Source organism: Oncorhynchus kisutch, linkage group LG17 (genome assembly GCF_002021735.2).
Source record: "Oncorhynchus kisutch isolate 150728-3 linkage group LG17, Okis_V2, whole genome shotgun sequence".
Classification (NCBI taxonomy): Eukaryota; Metazoa; Chordata; class Actinopteri; order Salmoniformes; family Salmonidae; genus Oncorhynchus; species Oncorhynchus kisutch.
The window spans coordinates 40,687,391-40,712,948 of record NC_034190.2 but is presented as its reverse complement, the minus strand read 5'-3'; the positions used below and the strand labels follow the sequence as shown (position 1 = coordinate 40,712,948).

General features: G+C 42.9%; 1 protein-coding gene across 1 annotated transcript in view; it reads left to right on the top strand.

Annotated features, from left to right (window-relative positions):
• The window catches only part of LOC109906947 (RNA-binding motif, single-stranded-interacting protein 3), a 228,496-nt gene that overhangs the window by 158,505 nt on the left and 44,433 nt on the right, over positions 1–25,558 (top strand). The gene's annotated exons all lie outside the window — the stretch shown is intronic.

Sequence of the window (25,558 nt, the reverse complement as noted above, 5' to 3'; positions counted from 1 at the left end):
CTATTCAGAGTGTTTGTGTCAGAAATAGTAGCTGTTCAGTATTACTGAGAACAGGGATGTAGTTATGGTAACACCACCTCATCTTTCCATTGAAGAGACCTAGTCTCTACACATTTGTGAATTACCTTCAGCGAGTCATATCTGTCTTTCAGCCCCAGACATCATCTGTGTCGGATGCACCCCGATCAATTTTTCAGGATGTCTTATTTGTGGAAGGGGCGCTCGGCGTTCTGCTAGTAGAGTTCTGTAGAGTGTATCCAATTTCAAGCTGAAAAGCAAATGGCCTTGGAGATCAAGGATTATACAGCACATTTCTAAGTAGAGCCGCTGGCTATGGATTCTGTTGGCCCCCTGTGAACCCAGGCCTGTGTTTGCTCTCTGTAAACCGCTAAATGTTGCTGTTTTTAATACCCCAACTATCACCACTATCACCTCTCAATCTGAAGCTATGCCAATGGTCCGGGATAAGTGGGGTCTGGTGGCCTTTCTAAAGGCATTTTGCTTTTATGTGGTTGAAAGTAGGACCGAGAAAATAAAATCAGTGTTTTCCCACAGCTGTGCGTTTGATTGGAGGATGCACAACCATTTAAGTTCTATTGAGATTCTTTACAAAAACGTCCTTTTGGCATAGTATGAAGTATGGACTAAAATGTGAATACTTTCTCATAATCATCAGCTTCTTATAGGCTGTATTACATTATGGAGGTTCTAATTGTGGTAAAGCTGCTATTGGCCACCCTGTTTTAGCATCTTATTACCACAACAGTCACTGATGAGATCCCGGCAACTCAGCTTTCATATTGAGGTTTGGCTGTGAAATCCTCCTAGCCTGTGTAGAACGGGCATTAGTCACCAAAGGCTCACACTCATGTTGAGTTCTGACGTGTTGCCTCAAACTGTGAGCTACTCCGGCATCCCTATGTTACCTCTTCCTTACCCCACTCTGTGGCAGACATTTTAAAGTTTGTTCTCCCCTCACATACACACATGCGCGGTTAATATACACTCACAGGCTCATTTTGAAGTGTGGTAATTGGTTTTGGAAAGCCAGAAAAAAAAGCTATATAACAATTCTTCTGAGCCTGATCGTCCAACAAAAAAACTAAAACAAGGAGGGGGGATTAAGTTATCTCGTCAAATAGGCTTCAATAGGCTCATTTGGTAGAAAAACCAACACGGGGACTTGGTAGAGACACACAGGATCCAGGGAGTGATGGGGAGAGGGTCCAAATCCCCCCCTGCTCACTAGTGGCCATTACAAACAGGCAGGATTAGGCAACTGGACCCCCCGCTGTGGCTCTGAATGGATCAGAGGGGGAGAGAAGAAGGGCCCTCTCTCCAGTATTATCTAAATAACAGGCCTGGGAATTCAATAAGCACTCACTTCATTCATCATCTCTCCCAATTAAGCTGCAGCATGCGTCTGGCTGGTTGTTGTCGGCGACGGTCGCCGTGCCGACTCTCCTGCCCACTGCCTTTGTTTTCAGCACAGTAGTTCTAGTTGTCAAAATGGTGGGAGGTGTTAGTTACCTGTCACACACACACACACGATCAGTGTATTCCCATTGCAAATCTAATTAGAATTCTTCTGTGTCTCCCCCCACTCATTTCGTCTTCCCCTGCACTCGCTACCTCTCTGTGCCCAACTAGGCCCGCCTCTCACACTGAGCACAGGAGCCTCTGTCCGTCACAGGAGCCTCTGTCTGTCACAGGAGCCTCTGTCCGTCACAGGAGCCTCTGTCCGTCACAGGAGCCTCTGTCCGTCACTGCGTTGTTGGTGAAGCACGGCTCTATCGATATCTTGACTGTTTCCCCTCGGGTCGGTGCTTGCAGGGAGAGAAAAGCTTCTTTCCACCATCGATCTGGGCCCATTAACGGAGGATGAGAAAAACGATCGCTTTAATCACATTTGAGATGTTTAGGCAAGGACTAACTCAAAGTTTTTCTCATCAGGTCAGCCATTCTGCAGTATTTCTGTTCCTACCGCCTGATTTTCCTCTGGGATTCACAGAATGCATACCAGACACAACCACAAACAGACACAATATACATGTTTTTAAGTGGTTCAAGGGAGTGCTGCAGAATTTCTGCCACCAGGCTATAGATCACGTGTCAAACTCATTCCACGGAGGGCCGATCCTCTGCAGGTTTTCACTTCACCCTTGTACTTGATTGATGAATTAAGGTCACTAATTAGTAAGGAATTGCCGTCACCTGGTTGTCTAGGGCTTCATTGAAAGGAAACATCTAGAACCTGCAGACACTCGGGCCTCTGTGGAATGAGTTTGACAACCCTGCTATAGAACAACACTGGGACATCACATTAAGAGAGAGACGAGAAAAGGAGAGAGATTGTCTGTGTGTCTGTGTGTGAGTGTCTGTGTGAGTGTCTGTGTCTGTGTGTGAGAGAGAGAAGAGAAAAAAGAATATGTTTGACAGTGAGAAAGCAAGAGATGGAAGAGAGAGAATATGTTGCCTATGAGAGACGTGGCGAGAGAGAGAATGTGTGAGAAAGAAAGCCGAAGAGAGAGAGAGAGAGAGCAGTGCACCTGTTGCTGCTTCTATAAACCAGTGGAAAGCTCTTGTCAACAGAGCCTTAATTACAGCCCAGGACTCTTCCCCGTTCACACAGTAGAGTACCTACCGGTCTCAGGTCAGTGCTCCCAGGCCCCTCTCTCCACCACAGCCCACATAGACAAGACACTCCTTAGGGCCTGTATTTACAAAGGGGGGAAATCCGTCCAGAGTTAAGCGCGTGTAAATGGAACGTAATTCCCTTTTTATGCTAATTTCTCTCTACCCTTATTCTGACCTTGAATTATTTGTGTAGATTTAACATTTAAAAATGAAGGTGTTGCAGAGGTGTGTCTACAGATACGCTGTGTTCTTTTATCATTTACATTTTTGGGGTACTTTTTCGTGATATCCAATTGGTAGTTAGTCTTGTCCCATCGCTATTATTATTAATATTGGATATAAATCACTCTGAAGTTTCTACAACTGTTTGAATGATGTCTGTGAGTATAACAGAACTCATATGGCAGGCAAAAACCTGAGAAGAAATCCAAACAGGAAATCTGAGGTTTGTAGTTTTTCAACCCAGCCCCTATTGAATTCACAGTGGGATATTGGTTACGTTGCACTTCCTAAGGCTTCCACTAGATGTCAACCGTCTTTAGAAACTTGTTTGAGGATTCTACTGTGAAGTGGGGGCTCATAAGGGCTGTTTGAGCCAGATGTCTGGCAGAGTGCCACAGGCTCTGAGGCGCGGTCACGAGAGAGTTAGCTCTCGTTCCATTGCTTTTCTACAGACATAGGAATTCTGCGGTTGGAACATTATTGACGTTTTATGTTAAAAACATCCTAAAGATTGATTCCATACATCGTTTGACATGTTTCTACGGACAGTAACGGAACTTTTTGACATTTTGTCTGCAACTAGGGAATGCGCTTCATGAATTTGGATTTGTTTACCAAACGTGCTAAAAAAAATTAGCTCTTTGGACATAAATGATGGACATTATCGAACTAAATCAAACATTTATTGTGGAACTGGGATTCCTGGGAGTCCATTCTGATGAAGATCATCAAAGGTAAGTGAATATTTAAAATGCTATTTCTGACTTCTGTTGACTACCCAATATGGCAGATATCTTTTTGGCTGCTTTGTTGTCTGAAAGCTGTACTCAGATTATTGCAAGGTTTGCTTTTTCCGTAAAGTTTTTTTAAAATCTGACACAGCGGTTGCATTAAGGAGAAGTGTATCTATATTTCCATGTCTAACAATTGTATTTCCATCGACATTTATAATGAGTATATCTGTAAAATGATGTGGCTCTCTGCAATATCACCAGATGTTTTTGGAACTACTGAACGTAACGCGCCAATGTAAAAAGAGATTTTTTTATATAAATATGCACTTTATCGAACAAAACATATACAGTGGGGCAAAAAAGTATTTAGTCAGCCACCAATTGTGCAAGTTCTCCCACTTAAAATATGAGAGAGGCCTGTAATTTTCATCATAGGTACACTTCAACTATGACAGACAAAATGAGAAGAAAAAAAATCCAGAAAATCACATTGTAGGATTTTTTTATGAATTTATTTGCAAATTATGGTGGAAAGCATTCTCACATAGGTGTTCCTTTTGTCCAGGTGGGAAACGACATTGTGGAGTGTAATAGAGATTGCATCATCTGTGGATCTGTTTGGGCGGCATACAAATTGGAGTGGGTCTAGTGTTTCTGGGATAATGGTGTTGATTTTCAAAGCACTTCATGGCTACAGACATGAGTGCTACAGGTCTGTAGTCATTTAGGCAGGTTAGCTTGGTGTTCTTGGGCACAGGGACTATGGTGGTCTGCTTGAAACATGTTGGTGTTACAGACTCAGTCAGGGACAGGTTGAAATGCTCAGAGTACACGTCCTGGTAATCCGTCTGGCCCTGCAGCCTTGTGAATGTTGACCTGTTTTAAGGTCTTACTCACATCGGCTACAGAGAGCATGATCACACAGTCATCCGGAACTGCTGATGCTCTCATGCATGCTTCAGTGTTGCCTCGACACGAGCATATAAGTTATTTATCTGGTCTGGTAGGCTCGTGTTACTGGGCAACTTGCGGCGGTGCTTTCCTTTGTAGTCCGTAATAGTTTGCAAGCCCTGCCACATCTGACGAGTGTCGTAGCCTGTGTAGTATGATTCAATCTTCTTCCTTTATTGACGCTTTGCCCTTAATATTAGATTTTGTGCACCAGCTGTTGTTTTCAAATAGACACAGACCTCCACCCCTTACCGGAGGCAGCTGTTCTATCTTGCCAATGGACCGAAAATCCCGCCAGCTGTATGTTATTCATGTCTTCATTCTGCCACGACTTGGTGAAACATCAGATATCACAGTTTTTAATGTACCGTTGGTATGATATTCTTGATCGGAGCTCATCCATTTTGTTATCCAATGATTGCACGTTGGCTAATATGATTGATGATTGAGGGGCTTTACTCACTCGCCTGCGAATTTTCAAAAGGCAGCCTGACCTCCGACCCCTTTTTTCCCGTCTTTTCTTCATGCAAATGATGGGGATTTGGTCCCGTTCTCGAGAAAGAAGGATATCCTTCACATCGGACTCATTAAAGAAAAAATCTTCTTCCAGTTCAAGGTGAGTAATCACTGTTCTGATGTCCAGAAGTTATTTTCAGTTATAAATGATGGTAACAGCAACATTATGTACAAAATAAGTTAAAAGTAAGTTACAAGCAACGCAAAAAAATTAACAAAATAGCCTAGGAGCACGTTGGTTAGGAGCACGTAAAATGGCAGCTGCTGGAAGTGGTGTTGGAGGGCCAGTAGGAGGCACTCTTTCCTCTGGTCTAAAAAATATCCCAATGCCCCAGGGCAGTGAATGGGGACACTGCCCTGTGTAGGGTGCCGTCTTTCGGATGGGATGTTAAACGGGTGTCCTGACTCTCTGAGGTCATTAAAGATCCCATGGCACTTGTCGTAAGAGTAGGGGTGTTAACCCCGGTGTCCTGGCTAAATTCCCAATCTGGCCCTCAAACCATCACGGTCACCTAATAATCCCCAGTTTACAACTGGCTCATTCATCCGCCTCCTCTCCCCTGTAACTATTCCCCAGGTCGTTGCTGTAAATGAGAACGTGTTCTCAGTCAACTTATCAGGTAAAATAACGTGATAAATAAAAAACATGATATTACAGATAGCAAGTTAAATATCTCACATCTCAGAGAAGTTTGTAAATGTTGTACTTCTTGTTGATGAAATTTGTGCTAATGTTTGGTTTTTGAACTAGCGTCCAATAGACTCCCATTCACTCCATGAAGGCGAGTGCTCCTTGTGCCAGAATTGCCCAGAATACTGCACTGCCCATTGACGTAGCATGCCATTGCAAATGTCAGACTCCACTCTGTGAGGCACATCGTAAGATTTTAGATTCCTAAATTCATAGTGCAGTTTGTTTAAGTGATTTTTATAGCTAAGTAGCTACTTTACATGCTGATATTATATTTGGTATTATTGTGTGTTTGCTAGCTAGCCAGCTAACCAGCCAGCCCATAGAGAGAGCATTACATAGTGGTTTCGTAGTTGACTTGAGCTGCAACAGATTTCCACAAAGATTTTCCATGTTACTACCAACCTTATTATAACACCGAAATCAAACATTTGTTGACATAAAATGTTGTTCTCACATGTAAGTGTTATTTAACACTGTAAATTAAAGGAATGAGTGGTTTTGGATGGATTTTTCCTTTAAACCTGGAGCCTGGCACACTGTACACAACAACTGGACTGTTGTTCCATGACTAGTGAGGATTATTAAAGTAGATTTATAGGACTACTCTTCCACCCCTATTGTACTCTTTTATCACCTTCCAATGGATTGAACAATTGAATATGGCAACTTTCAGATGAATCAAACCACTCACTGTATTTTTGATTCAGCAATATATTTTGTGCTTAAAGGCTCTCCAAACCATTCCCCCCCCCCATTATTCATGAATGCTTCACTAACCCTAAATAATATACAAGATCAGAGGAGTTTTAAATCTACCAATTGGTGCTGAAAGGGAGACAAATGTGACTTGTTTCAGGAAACTCGGCGTATGTTGCACATCACTACTTCACAAGAGAGGCATTTGAACGCAAACATACATTTTTTTTTAAATCAAAATGCATGCCACGGAAAAAGTCAAGAACCTTCCTGCTAGCTATGATTGGCTGAGATAATGGATGGGCTGGACATGCCGTGAGATGAGTTTGGATTGATCTGCCATGTAGCATGCTTCTGTCTATAACGTGAGCTGCTCAGTATGTGTCGACAGTCAATTCTACCGTGCCATTTTTTAAAGATATAATGTTAGCCATTGAGAACTACAAAAGTTTTGCTACTTTTCTCAACAACATTGATGCCCTGAATTTAGCAGGCGCTATCGACAGATCAGTTGGAAAATGCACAAGCCACGGTCAGTGTGAACCTTCGTGGCTTGACACATAGCTGGCCAAACAAGATGTAGCCACAAACAAAACAGAGTTCAATGATTCCAGTCTGCTGAGTAGCGTTCATACATGTAACAGTTTAGCTACATTTTCAGATATTATACGTTTCTAATTTTGTCAGAAAGTAGTTTTTTCATTGCAAATTAAAGCATACTGTTAGCTAGCTAGTGAACGTTAGCTTGCTGGCTCGCTAGCTAACATTAGGTTTATGATCTTTGTAGTAACATTATTCAAATCAGAAATACATTTGCATTGCTAGTTATAGCCTAATGTTAGCTAACTAACATTGAACCTAGTTGTTAGCTTTAGCTACCTGCAGATTCATACTATAACAATGACAATGTTTGCATTGGTAGTAGTATGAGTTGGGATTATGCCAGTTCAGTGTTTAGTTAGCTACATGTCTAAACAAAAGACTCCACTTTGCAAGATGTTTACATGACCCATCAAGTTAGCCAGTTGTGTCTGGGGGTGATTACGGCCATCTATTGTATTTCATGAACATGTGTACATAGCTTAGATAGACGTGGCTGGGGGGGTCGTTATAGCGTTTCTTTCACATAACCCAATTTAGACAAGTGTGTCTGGGTAAGCATCATCTAATAATTATAACATTTTATACAATATTTGTATCTGGACATTTTGTATTTTTGCTTTAGCTACTATGCAAATAGTCATTTCAATATACCAGTATAACCCTCTGTATCCTGTGCACGTGACAAATAAAGATTTGATTTGATATAGTGTGTGTTTACCCCAGAGACGGTAATGTGAAGAGCAACATGACCTGCACCAAAGTTAGGATAACGACTAGGTAAAGTGTATATTTACCTGGAGTTTTTCCTTATTGTAGCCTACTACTTTCACCACTTTTAGTCTTGAAATCTTTGGTTGTTTACTACACTACTCATTTTGTTTTGCACATGGTCTCACATGTGAATCCTTAAAAAGATAGGTGGGGCTAATGTTGAAGAGGGTGGAAATGATGCTGAATGAGTGTAGACAAAGAGGAGCTCTCCAGTATGTGTACCCAAACTTTCAAAGGCCATTTTCTCCAAAGTGGGGTACAAAGTTGATCAATTTTCAAAGCAGGATTACTTTCCCATTGTTCCTCAACTGCAGTGTATGATGTACAATTTTCTGGGTCTGACTCTTTAATTTTATCCAATGTGAAAACAAAATGCTTACATAAGATTGAATCGAGGGGGTCGGTCACAAGTAGGTGTGTATTTACATGGCTTTCTTTCATTGATCCCTAAAATTCTGAACCCTTCTCTCCATATATTCTAGCAAGTCTGTCCAGAAAATTCTAATTAAAGGTACACCAAATTTAAAGAGATGGCTTTAGATAAACTGTACTGAAAACTATATTGAATGAAAACTCTACGGGAAAATATGTTTGCCAGCAAGTGGGAGGGTTTTCAGCAATTGAATTAAATGTAATCAGCACACGCAAGGGAACCATTTTTGCACAGCTCTGAATACCAACTACTAAAAAGTGCGTAGGAAAAGTGTAAATTTCATAAGTCTGAATCGGACCCAAAGCGTCTCAGAGTAGGAGTGCTGATCTAGGATCCGTTCCCCCTGCCCATGTTATCTTATTCATTATAATCTGCCTACAAGGTAAAACTGATCCTATATCAGCACTACTGATATGTATTGTGAATACAACCCCGATCTCTCATCAGCTACAGTAAAGGGACAGTATCGAGCGGCTAGTCCTGGCTCCATCGATCGTAAATCAACGTCTGTGGCAGCATTGATCATCACTCAACCTGGGTGATGCTATTGATTGGCTGGTCGCTATTGGCTGGTTGCTCCCTGCCCCAGCCAATGGGTGTCTGAGTACTGACCCCTACTCTGGTACAGTATCGAGGACCCATTGATAATTCATTTAATGTCCGGTAATTTCATTTTGTCGTGTCCATATATAGTTCCTGGAAAGCCTGCAGTGGAAACCTAGGCCCTATTCCCACTATGAGAGATGAAGGAGAGTCTGAGGAGCGTAGTGGCGAAAGAGGGTTCTAGTTCCATCCCCAGTGGACCCAGACACAGTGTAGTTGAAAGACAGCAGAAGCCTATGTCGCTAAAGACTTCAAGTCAATCTTTTTGCACTGTCATATGGAATAACAGTTGTGCTTTAGAGGTTTCATACATACTCTGTAGATGAAAGACACCAAAAGACTCATAAGTCAATCTTTTTGCACTAACATTTAGAAAAATAGATGTGGGTTACAGACAACTAGAATCGGGAGGCTTCATGGAACATGAATGATATTTAACCTCCTGCATCCAGTATCAACAGACCTTACTAACAGGGACTGCTATGAAATCATACATAAGAGAGCCATCCAAGTTAGCCCACCAGCTAAGGACAATGACCGCACTAAAGCCCTTTGACTACTGTACATACCACGTGCCATGTACTTTAGGACAGCCATCCAAAGCCCATAGACTATACGGTACTGTCGTGTCTTTGGCTATGCCGGATTAAGTGATATGTCATGCTATTCTATAAAATCCTTTCTCTGTAATTAATATTACCTGATTGAGCTAATCATGCAAATGTAATTAACTAGAAAGTCGGGACACCACAAAATAATATTTATAGAGCAGTTATCTTCCGAATAAACTCTTAAAGACCTAGTAATATTTTACATCAATAGCAGTCAATATTAATCGTCACCTTATTTCAGTCTCATCTGAAAGTTGTAAATTCTTGGTTATCTTCACGAACCCTGAATAACAAGTTGAATCATCAAAATTCGGTTTAATTATTTATTTACTAAATGCCTAACTAATCACACAGAATTACATATACACAGAATGAATCATACCTACATTACATAAAGGAAAACGTCCCTAGCGGGCGGAACAGATTTGACAGCTGGTTACACAAAGAAAAGGTGGTGGGTCTGAGTGAAAGAGTGGGAAGACTGAGGAACAAAGGGAGAAGCGATGTCTCTATCATAAATACAGTATCTTAGGCATACTGAATTACCGCCCATTTCGAAAAGGAAAATGCAATAAATATTTACTATGAGCTGCGCTTCGGTAGGTTGGTGGTAGATGGAAGGCCTCGTTGCCCAACTGAGTCTTTTGAAGAATGTCATCTGGTGGTAAACTGGATACGTTGTAGTAACGTCGTTGCGTGGTAGACAAGATACTCTGTCTGTTCTTTCCTAGCCCACGTTTGCAGCTGCTGTTGCTAACTCAACGGATAGGAGGTATCACTTCTGTAATGACTAAGAGTTAAAAGTTCATACCATTCGCAACCAAAGCTCAAGCTGAGGTTGGCTTAGTTCTGTAGTTGACATGTTAGTCCTTTTAACGCAGAGGCTGCAGACCTCACGTACTTGGAACAGGAGGTTACATTTTCGTCAAGGCTTTATATAGTGGAGCGAGAAGGGTGTGTTTGAAAAGTTTTATAACCCATGTCTCTTCACATGGGCGGGCCACAGTTTGAGCAGAGCCCTAAACTTATGAAAACTCAAAACTCTCATTTGGAAGCTAAAATTACATTTCATCTCTTCACCAGTAATTTTATATTCAAACATTTAAATTGAACAACAATTCCATGTGAATCCGATAACTACAATGTGCAGACTTTCCACTGTAGAGTTTATGTCATCCTATCATTGATGAGAATTCTCAGATGACAACCGAACTGACATCATATTCATTAAGTACCACCGCATATATGCAATTGTTCGGATATATATATATATATATATATAGTTAATTTCCCCCCTCCCACCTTCTGATGTTCCCAGAATCTCTGTTAACCAAAGGATTTTCAAATGTCACATCAGTAGGGTAGAGAGAGGAAAAAGGGGGGAGAGGTATTTATGACTGTCATAAACCTACCCCCAGGCCAACGTCATGACAGTACCACCCCACGTCAATTAAATTTCTATTCCACATTGGTTCAGCGTAATTTCATTGAAATGACATGGAACCAACGTTAATTCAACCAGTGTGTTCTCAGTGGGACGTGCCATTGAAGCAAGACATACAAAGTCAGACAGCCAGACCCATGCCAGGACAGAACTAGAGAAATAGCTGGCAGAACAGTACCGTGCCAGGCCCTAACAGCCCATAGCATTGGAAACATCTGTCTCCCCACATTTAAATTGCAGCTAAGCGGTAGGGACCAGCAACACTCTAACCCATGCCATTTAGAAATAAATGTGGTGAGAGCTGTCTGCTTGTATAAATGTTATTGAAATGTGTACGACAAGAAGATTAAGAACACTCCATTAGACTTGGCACCTCCTCCCTCTACCCCATGTAGTGTTTATTTATTTATCTTCACCATGGTAACGTTAATGTCTGGAGTGTCTGGTTGGTCGGGGGAATTAGCAGATTAAGCTAAATTGAAGCGTTCTCGTCCTTTAACAGTTTTCTCTGTGCCTCAAAGAGTTTGTCCCAGGGGATTTTACTGCTCTAGTCTCACTGTCAGTGTTATAGTGTGCTAACACTCAAGCTAAAGGGTAATTCATACTGTAGCCCTACGTTGCTAGCAGTCATGCTAAAGTCTAACCATACTGTACGCCTACTTTACTAGCACTCATGCTAAAGTCTAACCATACTGTAGGCCTACTTTGGTAGCACTCATGCTAAAGTCTAACCATACTGTAGGCCTACTTTGCTAGCACTCGTGCTAAAGTCTAACTATACTGTACGCCTACTTTACTAGCACTCATGCTAAAGTCTAACCATACTGTAGGCCTACTTTTCTAGCACTCATGCTAAAGTCTAACCATACTGTAGGCCTACTTTACTAGCACTCATGCTAAAGTTTAACCATACTGTAGGCCTACTTTGCTAGCACTTATGCTAAAGTCTAACCATACTGTAGGCCTACTTTTCTAGCACTCATGCTAAAGTCTAACCATACTGTAGGCCTACTTTGCTACCCTAGTCAAAAAATCCTATAGGATTAATGATTTTTTTCTCAAAAGAATCAAATAAAATCAAACTTTGTCATTATGCGCCGAATACATGTGAAATGCTTACTTAGCCCTTAACCAACCATTCAGTTCAAGAAAGAGTTAAGAAAATATTTACCAAATAAACTAAAGTTAAAAAAAATCTAAAAAGTAACACAATAAAATAATAATAAAGAGGCTATATACAGGGGGTACCGGTAGCGAGTCAATGTGCGGGGGTACAGGTTAGTCTAGGTAATTTGTACTTGTAGGTAGAGGTAAATTGACTATTCATAGATAATAAACAGCGAGTAGCAGCAGTGTAAAAACAGGGGGGTCAATGTAAATAGTCCGGGTGGCCATTTGATTAGCTGTTCAGCAGTCTCATAGCTTGGGGGTAGAAGCGGTTAGGGAGCCTTTTGGACCTAGACTTGGAGCTTTGGTATCGCTTGCCGTGCGGTAGCAGAGAGAACAGTCTATGACTTGGGTGACTGGAGTCTTTGACAATATTTTGGGCTTTCCTCTGACACCGCCTAGTATATAGGTCCTGGATGGCATGAAGCTTGGCCCCAGTTATGTACTGGGCCATACCCTCTGTAGCGCCTTACGGTCAGATGCCGAGCAGTTGTCATACCAGGCGGTGATGCAACCATGCTCTCGATGGTGCAGATGTAGAACTTTTTTGAACATCTGGGGACCCATACCAAATGTTTTCAGTCTCCCGAGGGGGAAAAGGTGTTGTCATGCCCTCTTCACAACTGACTTGGTGTGTTGGTGTATATTCATTTTGGTTTCATTCACCACCACAATATGGGTGTGATTGTTTGATTTGATTTGATTCTTATTCATGCAACTTCTTGACTTTGATTTAGACATTACAATGACATACAATACTATATGCCGGAGAAGGAAGGGGGGGATCATCCTCCTCAGTGAATTCCATAAAAATAACAATTGTGAAACATTAAAGTTATCCTTCTTAGATAGAACTTTACTAAATATATTCACGTCACCAAATAATTGATTAAAACACACTGTTTAGCAAAAAAGGTATACAGCACTCTCCTCAACAGCACTCTGTAAGATAGCAACAACTGGAGGACAGCTAGTTCCCAACCTCCTCTGGGTACATTGACTTCAATTACAAAACCTAGGAGGCTCATGGTTCTCACCCCCTTCCATAGACTTACACAGTAATTATGACAACTTCCGGCGGTCGTCCTCCAACCTATCAGAGCTCTTACAGCATGAACTGAAATGTTGTCCACCCAATCAAAGAATCAACAAACTGCAAAAAATACTAAAACTGGACAGTTTTATCTCCATCTCCTCATTCAAAGACTCAATCATGGACACTCTCATTGACAGTTGTGGCTGCTTCGCGTGATGCATTGTTGTCTCTACCTTCTTGCCCTTTGTGCTGTTTTCTGTGCCCAATCATGTTTGTACCATGTTTTGTGCTGCTAACATGTTGTGCTGCTGCCATGTCGTTTTGCCACCATTTGGATGTCATGTGGTGTTGCTACCATGCTGTGTTGTCATGTGTTGCTGCCATGCTATGTTCTTGTCTTAGGTCTATGTTGATGTAGTGTTGTGGTGTCTCTCCTTGTGTGTTTTGTCCTATTTTATTATATGTTTTTATTTTTTATCCCAGCCCCCATCGCCCAGGTGGCCTTTCGCCTTTTGGTAGGCCGTCATTTTAAATAATAATTAGTTCTTAACTGATGCCTAGTTAAATAACGTTTTTTTTAAAGAGCGAGAAAGACAATAGTTCAACAGTTTTCTTCAGAAGAAGCAACAGTTAGAGAGAACTAGCTATATTTTGTTGTATTCTTTTTCGCTTTCAGCTAGTTTAGCCTACTCAAACAGAGAGAGATGCTATGTTAGCTAGCTGGCTATGGTTATCCGACACTGGAACTTTTACAAGTCAATGTAAGCTTTTGGTTTTATAAATTGATTGCCACCGGGGCCAGCTGGTGTAACTTGCTAAACTGCTTGCTGACTGTACACTGTACTGCATGATTGAAGCAGGTTTACTAACACGTTAGTTCTAGTAGCTATGTTGACTATGACGTAAGGCAACGATGTAGGCTGTGTGTAGTGGTTAGCGGTTATGATATAAAGGTTTTTTGGGCCTGGTCACAGACAATGGATGTGTTGTGCACTGAAGTCCACAAGCGAAGGGAAAAGGTGAGAGGAGGAAAACGCGTAGATGCGAGAAGGAATGAAAGTGATCATGCTGTTTGTATGTGGCTGCTATGAAAGTGAACTGTGTTTGTGTTGTGTATGATCATTGCCGATTCTGTTGAATTAAAAAAAAAACGGAAGCAAACGGAACGAAACGGGGATAAACATACCTGAATTTGTCCGATAGAAACTCTTGTTTGCAACTGTTAGACTAATGATTACAACCTTTTTTACTCAAATGTGACCAACCATCTCGATTCGGTCTTAAGTATCAACATTTAAAATGGTGTTGTTTACATGGGATAAAAGTAGAGACTCGGAGCTACAAAATGGTATATTATACACTGCAGTTGAGGAACAATTGGAAAGTAATTCTGCTTTGAAAGTTGATACACTTGTAACCCCACTTGAGAAAATGTCCCTTGAATGTTTTGTTGGTATATCTACTGGAGAGCTCTTCTTTGTCTACACCTATTCAGCATTGTACACACCCTCTTAAGCCTTAGCTCCTCTTTATGGATTCACATGTGAGGCCATGTGCTAAACAGATTTAGTAAGTAAACAACCAAAGATTTGAAGACAAAGAGTGGTGAAGTAGTTGCCTACGATAAGGAAAAACTCAAGGTAAACCTACACTTTATCTAGTCCTTGGCCTACAGTATATCCTGATCTGACTTTGGTGCGGGTCATGTCGTTCTTATATTACGGTCTCTGGGGTATACACGTGCTATATTTGTCACATGCACGGGATACAGAAGGTGTAAACAGTACAGTAAAATGGTTTCTTGCATATTTGCAATATACAAACAGCCAGACGCATATAAACAGCCAGCCGCACCAATGTGAAGGAGGAAACGCTGTACACCTGGCGACCGTGTCAGCGTGCATTGTGCCCAGCCCGCCACAGGAGTCGCTAGTGCACAATGGGACAAGAACATCCCTGTTGGCCAAAACCTCCCCTAACCCGGACAACACTGGGCCAATTGTGCATCGCTGCATGGGTCTCCTGGTCGCGGCAGGTTGCGACAGAGCCTGAACTCGAACCAGGATCTCTAGTGCCACAGCTAGCAGTGCCTTAGACCACTGTGCCACTCGGGAGGCCCTGCAAATGGCTATCTGAGATACAAATAATGTTACTACACAGTTTATATACATAACTTTAGCTAGCGTGCTAGCAAGCTAACATTCGCTAGCTAGTGTACAGTACACTTTAACGTGCAGTGAAAATTACTTCCTGACAAAATTAGAAATATATACTAACTGAAAATGTATACATGGATGAACACACACACTTATCCCACCAGACATGCCACCAGGGGTCTTTTCACAGTCCCCAAATCCAGAACAAATTCAAGAAAGCGTACAGTATTATATAGAGCCAGTATTGCATGGCACTCTGTTCCATCTCATATTGCTCAAATAAACAGCAAACCTGGCTTCAAAAAACAGATAAAGCAACACTTCGCGGCACAGCACAACACCTCTCCCCTATTTGACCTAGATAGTTTGTGTGTACGTATTGATATGTAGGCTACGTGTGCCTTATTTTTTGTCCTTAAGCTGTTCTTGTCTATTAATGTTCTGTATTATGTCATGTTTTGTGTGGAACCCAGGAACAGTAGCTGCTGCTTTCGCAACAGCTAATGGGGATCCTAGTGAAATACCAAATGTCAAAGTGGAATTATTCAACATTTTTACAAATTGATTCTCAATGAAAAGCTGAAATGTCTTAAGTCAATAAATATTCAACCCCTTTGTTATGGCAAACCTAAATAAGTTCAGGAGTAAAAATGAGCTTAACAAGTCACATAATAAGTTGCATGGAATCACTCTGTGTGTAATAGTAGTGTTGAACATGATTTTTGAATGACTACCTCATCTCTGTACCCCACACACACAAATATCTGTAAGGTCCCTTAGTCGAGCAGTGAATTTCAAACACAGATTCAACCTCAAAGACTAGGGAGGTTTTCCAGTGCCATGCAAAGAAGAGCACCTATTGGTAGATGGGTAAAAAAAACAGACATTGAATGTCCCTTTGAACATGGTGAAGTTATTAATTACAGTTTGGATGGTGTATCAATACACCCAGTCACTACAAAGATACAAGCGTCTTTCCTAACTCAGTTGCCGAAGAGGAAGGAGACCGCTCAGGGATTTCTTCCTTTAAAACAGTTACAGGGTTTAATGGCAAGGGTAGGAGAAAACTAAGGGTGGATCAACAACATTGTAGTTACTCCACAATGCTACCCAAATTGGCAGAGTGAAAAGACAGAAGCTTGTGCAGAGCAAATATAATTCCAAAACATGCATCCTTTTTGGCACTAAAGTAATACAAAGTGTTATGTTTGGGGCAAGTCCAATACAACACATTACTGAGTACCACTCTACATATTTTCAAGCGTAGTGGTGGCTGCATCACCATGACATCGCCAGGCAAAATTGTAGAGTTAACCTGGTTGTCTGCTTTCCACCAGACACTGGGAGATGAATTCACCTTTCAGCAGAACAATAACCTAAAACACAAGGCTAGATCTACACTAGACTGTGAATGTTCCTGAGTGGCCGAATTACAGTTTTAACTAAAATCTACTAGACAATCTATGGCAAGACCTGAGTTTGGTTGTCTATCAATGATCAATAACCAATTTGACAGAGCTTGAATAATTTGTTAAATAATAATGGTTAAATGTTGCACAAAAGCTCTTAAATACTTATCCAGAAAGACTCACAGCTGTAGTCGCTGCCAAATGTGCTTCTACAAAGTATTGACTCAGGTGTGTGAACACTTATGTAAATGAGATATATCTGTATTTCATTTACAAAACAAAATGTACAAAATGTTCTAAAATCTTGTTTTCACTTTGTCATTATGGGGTATTGTGTGTAGATGGGTGAGAATGTAGAATAAAAAAATAAGAACATGATGATGACCTGTATCCCATTGATTAAATAAAATTGTTCATCTAGCTCTATGTTGTTTGGCTGGAATGCCACTTAGCACACCTTTTTGGCACAAATGTATACAATCTTGTGGACAATCTCAGTAGGTTTCACAGCAGTGGCGAATGGTGACGGTTAAGATGAGGGAAGACAATATTTTTTGGGGTGAGCGTGGCCTTATTTCTATTGCAGCCTACTGGATGACTGTCATTCGTATTCCCTTCACCCAGCTCAATGTAACAGTGATAGGTTTAGGCTACTACATGATACTCGAATTGTCCCTATTTCCATCATGAGGTCGCTACAACCCAGCTATGAATGAAAGTTTACAACATAGCTGCACAGGTCGAGAGACAAATTTAGAGTAATCAAGGGATGCATCCATAAATTCACTCTGGCTATCTACTCCGATTTCACAGAACTCTCGCCTGTGGGCAGAGCGCAGAATAACTGATCAATTAATGAACAGCCGTTGGATATGACAGTGTCAGTAAACATTGGCAAAACATTTTTATTAAATTGTTGCCAGCAGCACAGTTAGACACCAACGTTCTAGATAACACGAAAACAGCTTAACCTAAATTAATTAATTAATTAAGCTTAAATGTTCTCTCATTTGTGTCTGGAAGTATCTAGCAAGCTAGCCAACGTTAACCAGTTAGCGTGGGTGCTTGACTGCCGTTGTGAGGTCAGAACACTTGGAACAACCCTAGTCCTCGGCCAGAGTCCAGTGTGCGCTCTGAGCGCTCCGAGAGGGAAACACTCTGATTTATGAACAGACAATCTGACAACACTATGAATTTATGAGCGCACAGAGCACACTCGGAGCGCACTCTGGCACTCCAGAGTGAATTTACAAACACGCACAAGGTGACAGACAGTGACACATTCAACACTGCCTTGCACACTCTTGCCTGCGTCTAGCTGATCTAGGGTGTAATCATTAGTTGCAATCGAGAGTTTCTGTTGGACAAATTCAAGCATGTTTATCCCCTTTCATTCCGTTTTCTTCCGTTTCAGAAATTTTTTCAACAGAATCGGCAGAATGAATACCCTGATCACGCGCAAACATAGTTCGCTTTCAAAGCAGCCACATACAAACAACATGAACATTTTGCTCATTGTATCATTCCTTCTCGCATCTACAAACTCTCACCTCTTCCCTTCCCTTGTGGACTTCAGTGTACAACACATCAGCTGTCTCTGACCAGGCGAAAAAACCTTTCCAAGCCAACTGCCACACACAGCCTACACCGTTGTCAACATATTAACTAACGACGTTAGTAACGTCATAATCAACATACCTACTAGAACGCGTTAATAAACCCGCTACAATCATGCAGCACAGGGTACAGTCAAGCAAGCAGTTTAGCAGTGGTGGGCCCCGGTTTAACACTGGTGGGCCTTGGTGGCGAAAAAATAAATAAAAGCAAACGCTTACCTTGACGTGGAAGAGTTCCAGTGTTGGATAGACATAGCCAGCTAGCTAAAATAGCGTCTCTCTCTGTTTGAGCTGGGTGTTTGAGTAGGCTAAGCTAGCTAACTGCATTCGCTAGCTAAGTGAAAGTGAAAGAAATAGAAAAAAAATGCTCCGAAATATAGCTAGTTCTCTCTCTCCTTCTTGCTTCTCCTTCATTTTTTATTAAATACATTTCTTTAAAACTGTTGAATAATTGTCTTTCTCTCTCCTTGAGTCATCTACTCACCACATTCTATGCACTGCAGTGCTAGCTGTAGCCTATGCTTTCAGTACTAGATTCATTCTCTGATCCTTTGATTGGGTGGACAACATGGTCAGTTCCTGCTGCAAGAGGTCTGATACGTTGAAGGACATCCTCCGTAAGTTGTCATAGTTACTGTGTAAGTCTATGGAAGGGGGTGAGACCCATGAGCCTCCTAGGTTTTGTTTTGAAGTACCCAGAGGAGAACGGAAGCTAGCTGTTCTCCAGCTACACCATGGTGCCACCCTACAGAGTGCTGTTGAGGCTACTGTAGGCCTTCATTACAAAAACAGTGTGTTTTAATCAATTATTTGGGGTCGTGAATATATTTAGTCTAGTTTTATCTAAAAAGGATAACTTTTTAATGTTTCACTATTTTAATTTTTATGAAATTCACTGAGGAGGATGGTAATTCCACTGTTTCACAGCTATTGTTGTTGCAGTTGGCACAATAACTTTAATGTGTGACACAGATTCGCCAGATTCTATCCTATAGGTCCTTAGATCGGATCGGATTTTCTTTTGGATTCTAATAGGATTTTTTCTTCTTCTTGGAATCCACTCATGCTAGTCTTTACTATACTTTGTAGGTCTGCATAGCAGGTATGGTCTGTGCACCTCTGAAGTGCTGGGTGTGTGACCCTACCGACTGTGCCAATGCAGCAGTTTCAATGACCAGCTCAGTTTTAGTGTGCTATTGAATGTGAGGTAGTACAACCGTTTAAGATGTGCGTGTGTGACATCCTTGTCAACAGGCAAGCAGCTGGGTGCTTTCTACTTTTGGGGACTGAAAAAACTCCCATCCATCCATCCCTGCAGCTGCCTGACTAAACTAACACACCCACACAGTCTTATTCACAGCATGGCTACACTCTGTACTCACCGATGTACTACTGTGTCTTAACGCCATGCTAAGCTAGTAAGCTTCGCTACACTTGGTCTTCACACACACACAGCCTTTGTCTGAGTGCATCCATTTATGCAGTCCGAGGGTGGTCTTTGTCAGTGTCCAGTCCTCTCATATCTCTAAAGGTGGTCACCATCATCCATTACTGATATATCATGTACAATAACCCGACAGATCTGCGACCTGGGAGCTATGATGCAGCATTCTCTCAATCTGCCTTGAAATCAGTCCGTCTGCTCGTCAGACATGGGGGAAGGGGGGGAGACTACATTAATCTTGTTAAGTGTGCAACAGCTCATTGATCAGCCCCTACCTACCTATCACCCCTTTGCATTGAGGGGGTCCTTTCCCGTAATCCATAATAACATCTCAGACCAGGACGGCTTGCTGCATGAGCCCTCAATGGGAAACACTGGGGGCGATCAATACCCATACATTGTGTAACCATATTGACTCGTAAGAGGGTGAGAGAGAGAGAGAGAGAGAGGGAGAGAGAGAGGAGTTGACTGACATCCTCGTCATCCTCCCCGTTTACATTATGGATCTCTCTCTCTCTCTCTCTGTAGCTGCATCTGCTTATCAGGACATTGAGTCGAGCGCTGAGCCCCTCCTGTCGCTGCTGTCAGCCGAAAAGGCCGACAGGCAGTCTTCGGTTTCCATCCTCAAGGACGCCATGACGCTGGCTGGCAGTTGTTGTGAGGGCTATTGACGTAGAGCCGTCAAATCGGAACCCTTGGAGAGGGGCCGGCCGCTTCTTCCGCAGGGCTGGTGAGCCGTCTACGTCTAGCCCACGGGTGTGGTGAAAAGGGGGATTTGGGTGGTGGGAGCTTATGTTAACCTCTGCATATGAGAGATATCGTCTTGTCGCTCATTTATTGCTTCACTGCTCCCCTCCACACCCCCACAACTCAACCAGATTGTCTCTTTGTGTCCAGATAGTAGGGGTTTTCTTCCTCATTGTGGACGTATTGCTCAGACGGACATCTTTGCGTCTCTCTCTGTCTGCTTTTCCATTTGTCTTTGTTTTTCTGTTTCGGTCTCTTCTTTTTTCTCTCTAAACAAAATGATGGCCAGTCAGTCAACTCTCTCCCCAAAGTTAACAGGTCCGCCACTCTGATCCTAATTAGGCTATTTAAATGTATTATAAATCCTTCCCAGCAGGGAGGAAGCAGGACGAAGCCAAATTCGAAGAAGAAAAAAAGCCTAATTCTGAAGTTATATCGAGGGGTTGTCTTTCTTGTATAAGAATAAGCACTAATAGTGAAGGCAGTAATCAGAACTGAGTTAGACATACTCATACTGTTACAAAAGTACAGAAGATCAAAAGTCATGACGGTTGTTGTGGGAGATCTTGCACTGTAGAGATGTTGCCTTTTGATGAATCGTCTTCTGCGTACTGTGCATGCTGTTGTAGAGAGCAATGAATAGGCCTCTATCCATTTATCATTGACAGTGCTTTGCCCGCACAGTACAAAGCGATGCTGCTTTGACTCAAAGCCTCCTCCTCGCTCTGCATTTGCCTTGAGAGAGGCCTCTTTTGTAACTAGCTTGATGGTTAAAAGCTGCTTGATTTCAATGGGCACCCACCCTGACACAGTTCTGGGCATTCCTGCATTGATTCTGCAAGATGTACAGTTCAACATGCTCCTGAGGAATAACAGGGAGAACAGAGGACGGACTTGTAGCATACTGAATTGACATTCACAAGTTGTTATTTTAAAGCCAATAAGACTTGTTTTTAGTTTTAAAGATGCTGTTCCATTTTAATTTTTTTTGTAGTGAATGTATTTCTGAAGTGTAAAATGTTATAATTTGTGATGAACTAACAATTAGCTTAAGCTTTCATTGTAACAGATGTTCGGCACATTGTACATACACTGTGATATGGAGGGCTGAAGGTTTTTGGTCATGCTGTGGGGTTCGAGTTCAAAGATGAATTGAGTACAGACACACATATTAAGGACTAGGAAACGAGGGTGTCTGATGTAAACAAAGCAGAGAGTGGCCATTGTGGGACCATGTGCTCCTCCAAGCTAGTGAGGTCATCTAATCCAGCCACTTGACTCCAGGTGACATTTTTCCACCATTACAGCTCATGCTGTTTGCCGTAATGGCATCCTAGTGTGTGTGTGAGAGAGAGAGAGTGTGTGTTCCTCAACCCTCACAAATGTGTTGACCCATTACCATGGCAACGCACCGAAAGAATAATTAAGAGTTCTCGCAGAGTACCTTGTTCGTGTCCATTGTTGACCTTGGACAAAAAGTACTTTTCCTCTTTCCCAAATGTTTTCGTCATTAAATAGTGCTAAATTGGTAGATGTGGGAAACCGTTTTTCTCTCAGAATTGCACAGATCGACTGAGGTGGCGGCCAATGTGGAAGTCGTAGCCGTAAGGCAGTAAAGCCACAATATGGGCAAAGTACTATAGCTGGGTCATTATGCATTCCTCTGTTTCATTTTCAGCTTGGTGGCAGCAGGGGGAGGCTGGGGAAGGAAGGCCAGGAGAGGCTGGAGATTTTGGCCTCTAAATTTCACCAAATTGGCCGTTGTGTTGTGGGAGCTGGAGGCCTGCTCATGGGACGTCAGTGTTGCTGCATGTCAGATCCACTAAATTAGCCAGACCGCTAATTACCTCCCTGAGAAGACAGGCAGAGAGAGCTTTCAGAAGGTTTTCTTGTTTTTCCCATCAACATCGCCACCCCTGTGGGTTGAAGTCTGAAGAGTTTGTTCCCAGAGTCCCCCATTCATTTGCATCTTTGCCTCGTCTGCTTTTCACTCACTTCCTGTAAATAGGCAAACAAATAATGTCTCTGTGTGTTAATCTCCTGCATCATCACTTGACCAAGGTCACAGTGAGGAAGCTGGTGGAGGGAGGACGTCTGCGTTGCCAAGGGCTAAAATAGAAGTCATTCCTATTTGTGACGCAGATCGCGTTGCAAGTCCTGCTCTCCCATCTCCTCATTGGTTTATAGAAGCAGGTACCCACATGACATCTCCTCATTGGTTATACCCACGTGGGTGATTGAAAGATTAACTTTGTTGCAGGTCATCGTGGTAATACAATGAAAGTTTAGATGCTGATCACCATATAAATTCAAAGATGAAAAAGCCTGCAAGGAGGAGAGATGACTAGAAACGATTCAGTTGGCCGTTTTATGTGTGGATTCATTGGCAGACTAGAGGACCTTGTGCATTTCAGGTAAAATAACAACTTAATGTTTATATCCCAGGACAAATTAGCTAGCAACAGCAAGCTAACGTTAGCTAAATAGGACAAATTAACGTTAGCTAGCAAGTGCAAGCTAACTAGCTAAATTGCCATACATGTTTAATGCTTTTCGACCTGTCCCCAAATTAATATAATTGGTTCAGAGTTTGTTTTGATATTTTAACCTGCGTGTCGTGATCACGTTTGGTGTGGGGGGACAAAATAAATGTATGCACGATGGTGCACTCACGCAGCCGGTTTGGGTCCTGTGTGAGGCTGTCCTAATCTGGACACCATAATTGCTCTCTTTCCCGTGGTGTGGTTTGCTTTCCCGTGGTGTGGTTGGCCTTCCCGTGGTGTGGTTGGCCTTCCCGTGGTGTGGTTGGCCTTCCCGTGGTGTGGTTGGCTTTCCCGTGGTGTGGTTGGCCTTCCCGTGGTGTGGTTGGCTTTCCCGTGGTGTGGTTGGCTTTCCCGTGGTGTGGTTGGCCTTTCCGTGGTGTGGTTGGCTTTCCCGTGGTGTGGTTGGCCTTCCCGTGGTATGGTTGGCTTTCCCGTGGTGTGGTTGGCTTTCCCGTGGTGTGGTTGGCCTTCCCGTGGTATGGTTGGCTTTCCCGTGGTGTGGTTGGCTTTCCCGTGGTGTGGTTTGCTTTCCCGTGGTGTGGTTGGCCTTGTCCTCAGTGGACTGATTTTTTCCCCCCAGTGTACAGGGAATTGTTGTTGAGGCCCAAATATCTGGGGAATTGAGATGAAAGCGTCGATAAGGCTCCTGTCTGTGTCAAATTGGGGAGTGGGAGCTGAAAGGTCGCGTCCAGCACCTCACGCCACAGACAACACCTGCGTCGGCATCGTCAGAACGCCTCTAATGCGAATGTGATGACAGGTCACCCGTCCGCTCGGCTCGGAGCGGCAGCTGCAGGCGCAGGTGCAGGGGAACGGTGTTTGGACAAGGCTGGCTCACGTCGGCCCACAGCGCAGCCCCTTCGTTTGATCCTTCAGCTAGCTTACTCTAGCTCTCCCTGTCTCTCTCTCTCTGTCTCCCCCCCTCTCTCTCTCTCTCTCTCTCTCTGTCTCTCTCATCTCTACAGTTCCCTTCTACACAGAGATACCAATCTCGCTGGCACGCACAAGAAAAACGAAAAGGGGACGGACACAGTAAAGACCCCCCCCCACCACCACCGCTCGCTAAGGGCTTTTTCTTCTTTGTTTTTCTTTCATTCCAGCCCTCGGTGGCTCTGTCTTTCCTCTGACTTTGCATCTGGTTTGAAACTCACCTGCTCTTAGTGGGAGAACATGGCCTTCAGAGAGTTCTTCTGACAACTACGTCTCACGCAGAAAACCCAACTTGTTATGGCAATTATGTCTTGGTGCTGCTGGGATTATCTACATTATCTAGATATGGGACTATATCCAGGAGTTGAGATCCCATGAAATGTCAATTGATAAGCTGCAATTAGCCAATCCTGGCCGCTGCCTCTTGTGTGTGCGGATAGTCCATTGATGTTTTGAGGCTACTTCCTGGGTGACTGTATGGGATCTGATATTAAATAACAGACGTGATGAATGGCTATGTTTCCCCCATCGGTGTGAGTGTGACATTTCTCCCTAAGTGACTTGCAATGTTTCTCTCACTGCATATACTGTAGCTGCTAGCATCAGCACGTGGATAGACTCCCCCCTGTGGTCACTCAGAGAACAACACACATTCTCACATTCTCATCCGAACACTGGACTGTAGCCCAATAAGAAGCCTTACCGGTTGCAGAGTGGGGAAAAAAGCATAAAGATGAAAAGTAGGAACGGGTAGAAAAGCTGTTCTAAGGAAATAACAGGATTGTATAGGAGGGAACGGGAATGCCTCGCAGAAATGAGCTTTGGCTGACAGAGCACTGAAACAATACCGTATCTACGCAATTTATGAGAGCGATTACTCTGGTTATTATTTCAACAATACCCAGCTATGCTCTTTCAAGGGCTGCCAGTGGGGCTGAGGCTGGGGGAAGGAAGGGCCTTGCCAAGACTAAGTGTCTGGGAGTTTCACAAGGCACTCGGAGGGAGGGAGGGAGGGAGGGAGGGAGGGAGGGAGGGAGGGAGGGAGGGAGGGGAGGGAGGGAGGGAGGGAGGGAGGGAGGGACACTTCAAAAGGGCTCGGGTTCTTCAGAAGGTTACTGTTTCAGTCTTCCTGACGTTTGGTTTCTGTTTTCACTAACCCCTCTCTCTCTCTCTCTCTCTCTCTCTCTCTCTCTCTCTCTCTCTCTCTCTCTCTCTCTCTCTCTCTCTCTCTCTCTCTCTCTCTCTCTCTTCTCTCTTTCTCTCTTTCTCTCTTTCTCTCTCTCTCTCTCTCTCTCTCTCTCTCTCTCTCTCTCTCTCTCTCTCTCTTTCTCTCACTCTCTCTCTCTCTTTCTCTCACTTCTCTCTCTCTCACTCTCTCTCACTCTCTCTCTTTCTCTCACTCTCTCTCACTCTCTCTTTCTCTCACTCTCTCTCACTCTCTCACACTCTCTTTCTCTCACTCTCTCTCTCTCTGTCTCTCTCTCTCTCTGTCTCTGTCTCACTCTCTTTCTCTTTCTCTCACTCTCTCTCTCTCTTTCTCTCTGTCTCTCTGTCTCTCTCTGTCTCCCTCTCTCTCTCTCTCTCTCTCTGTCTCC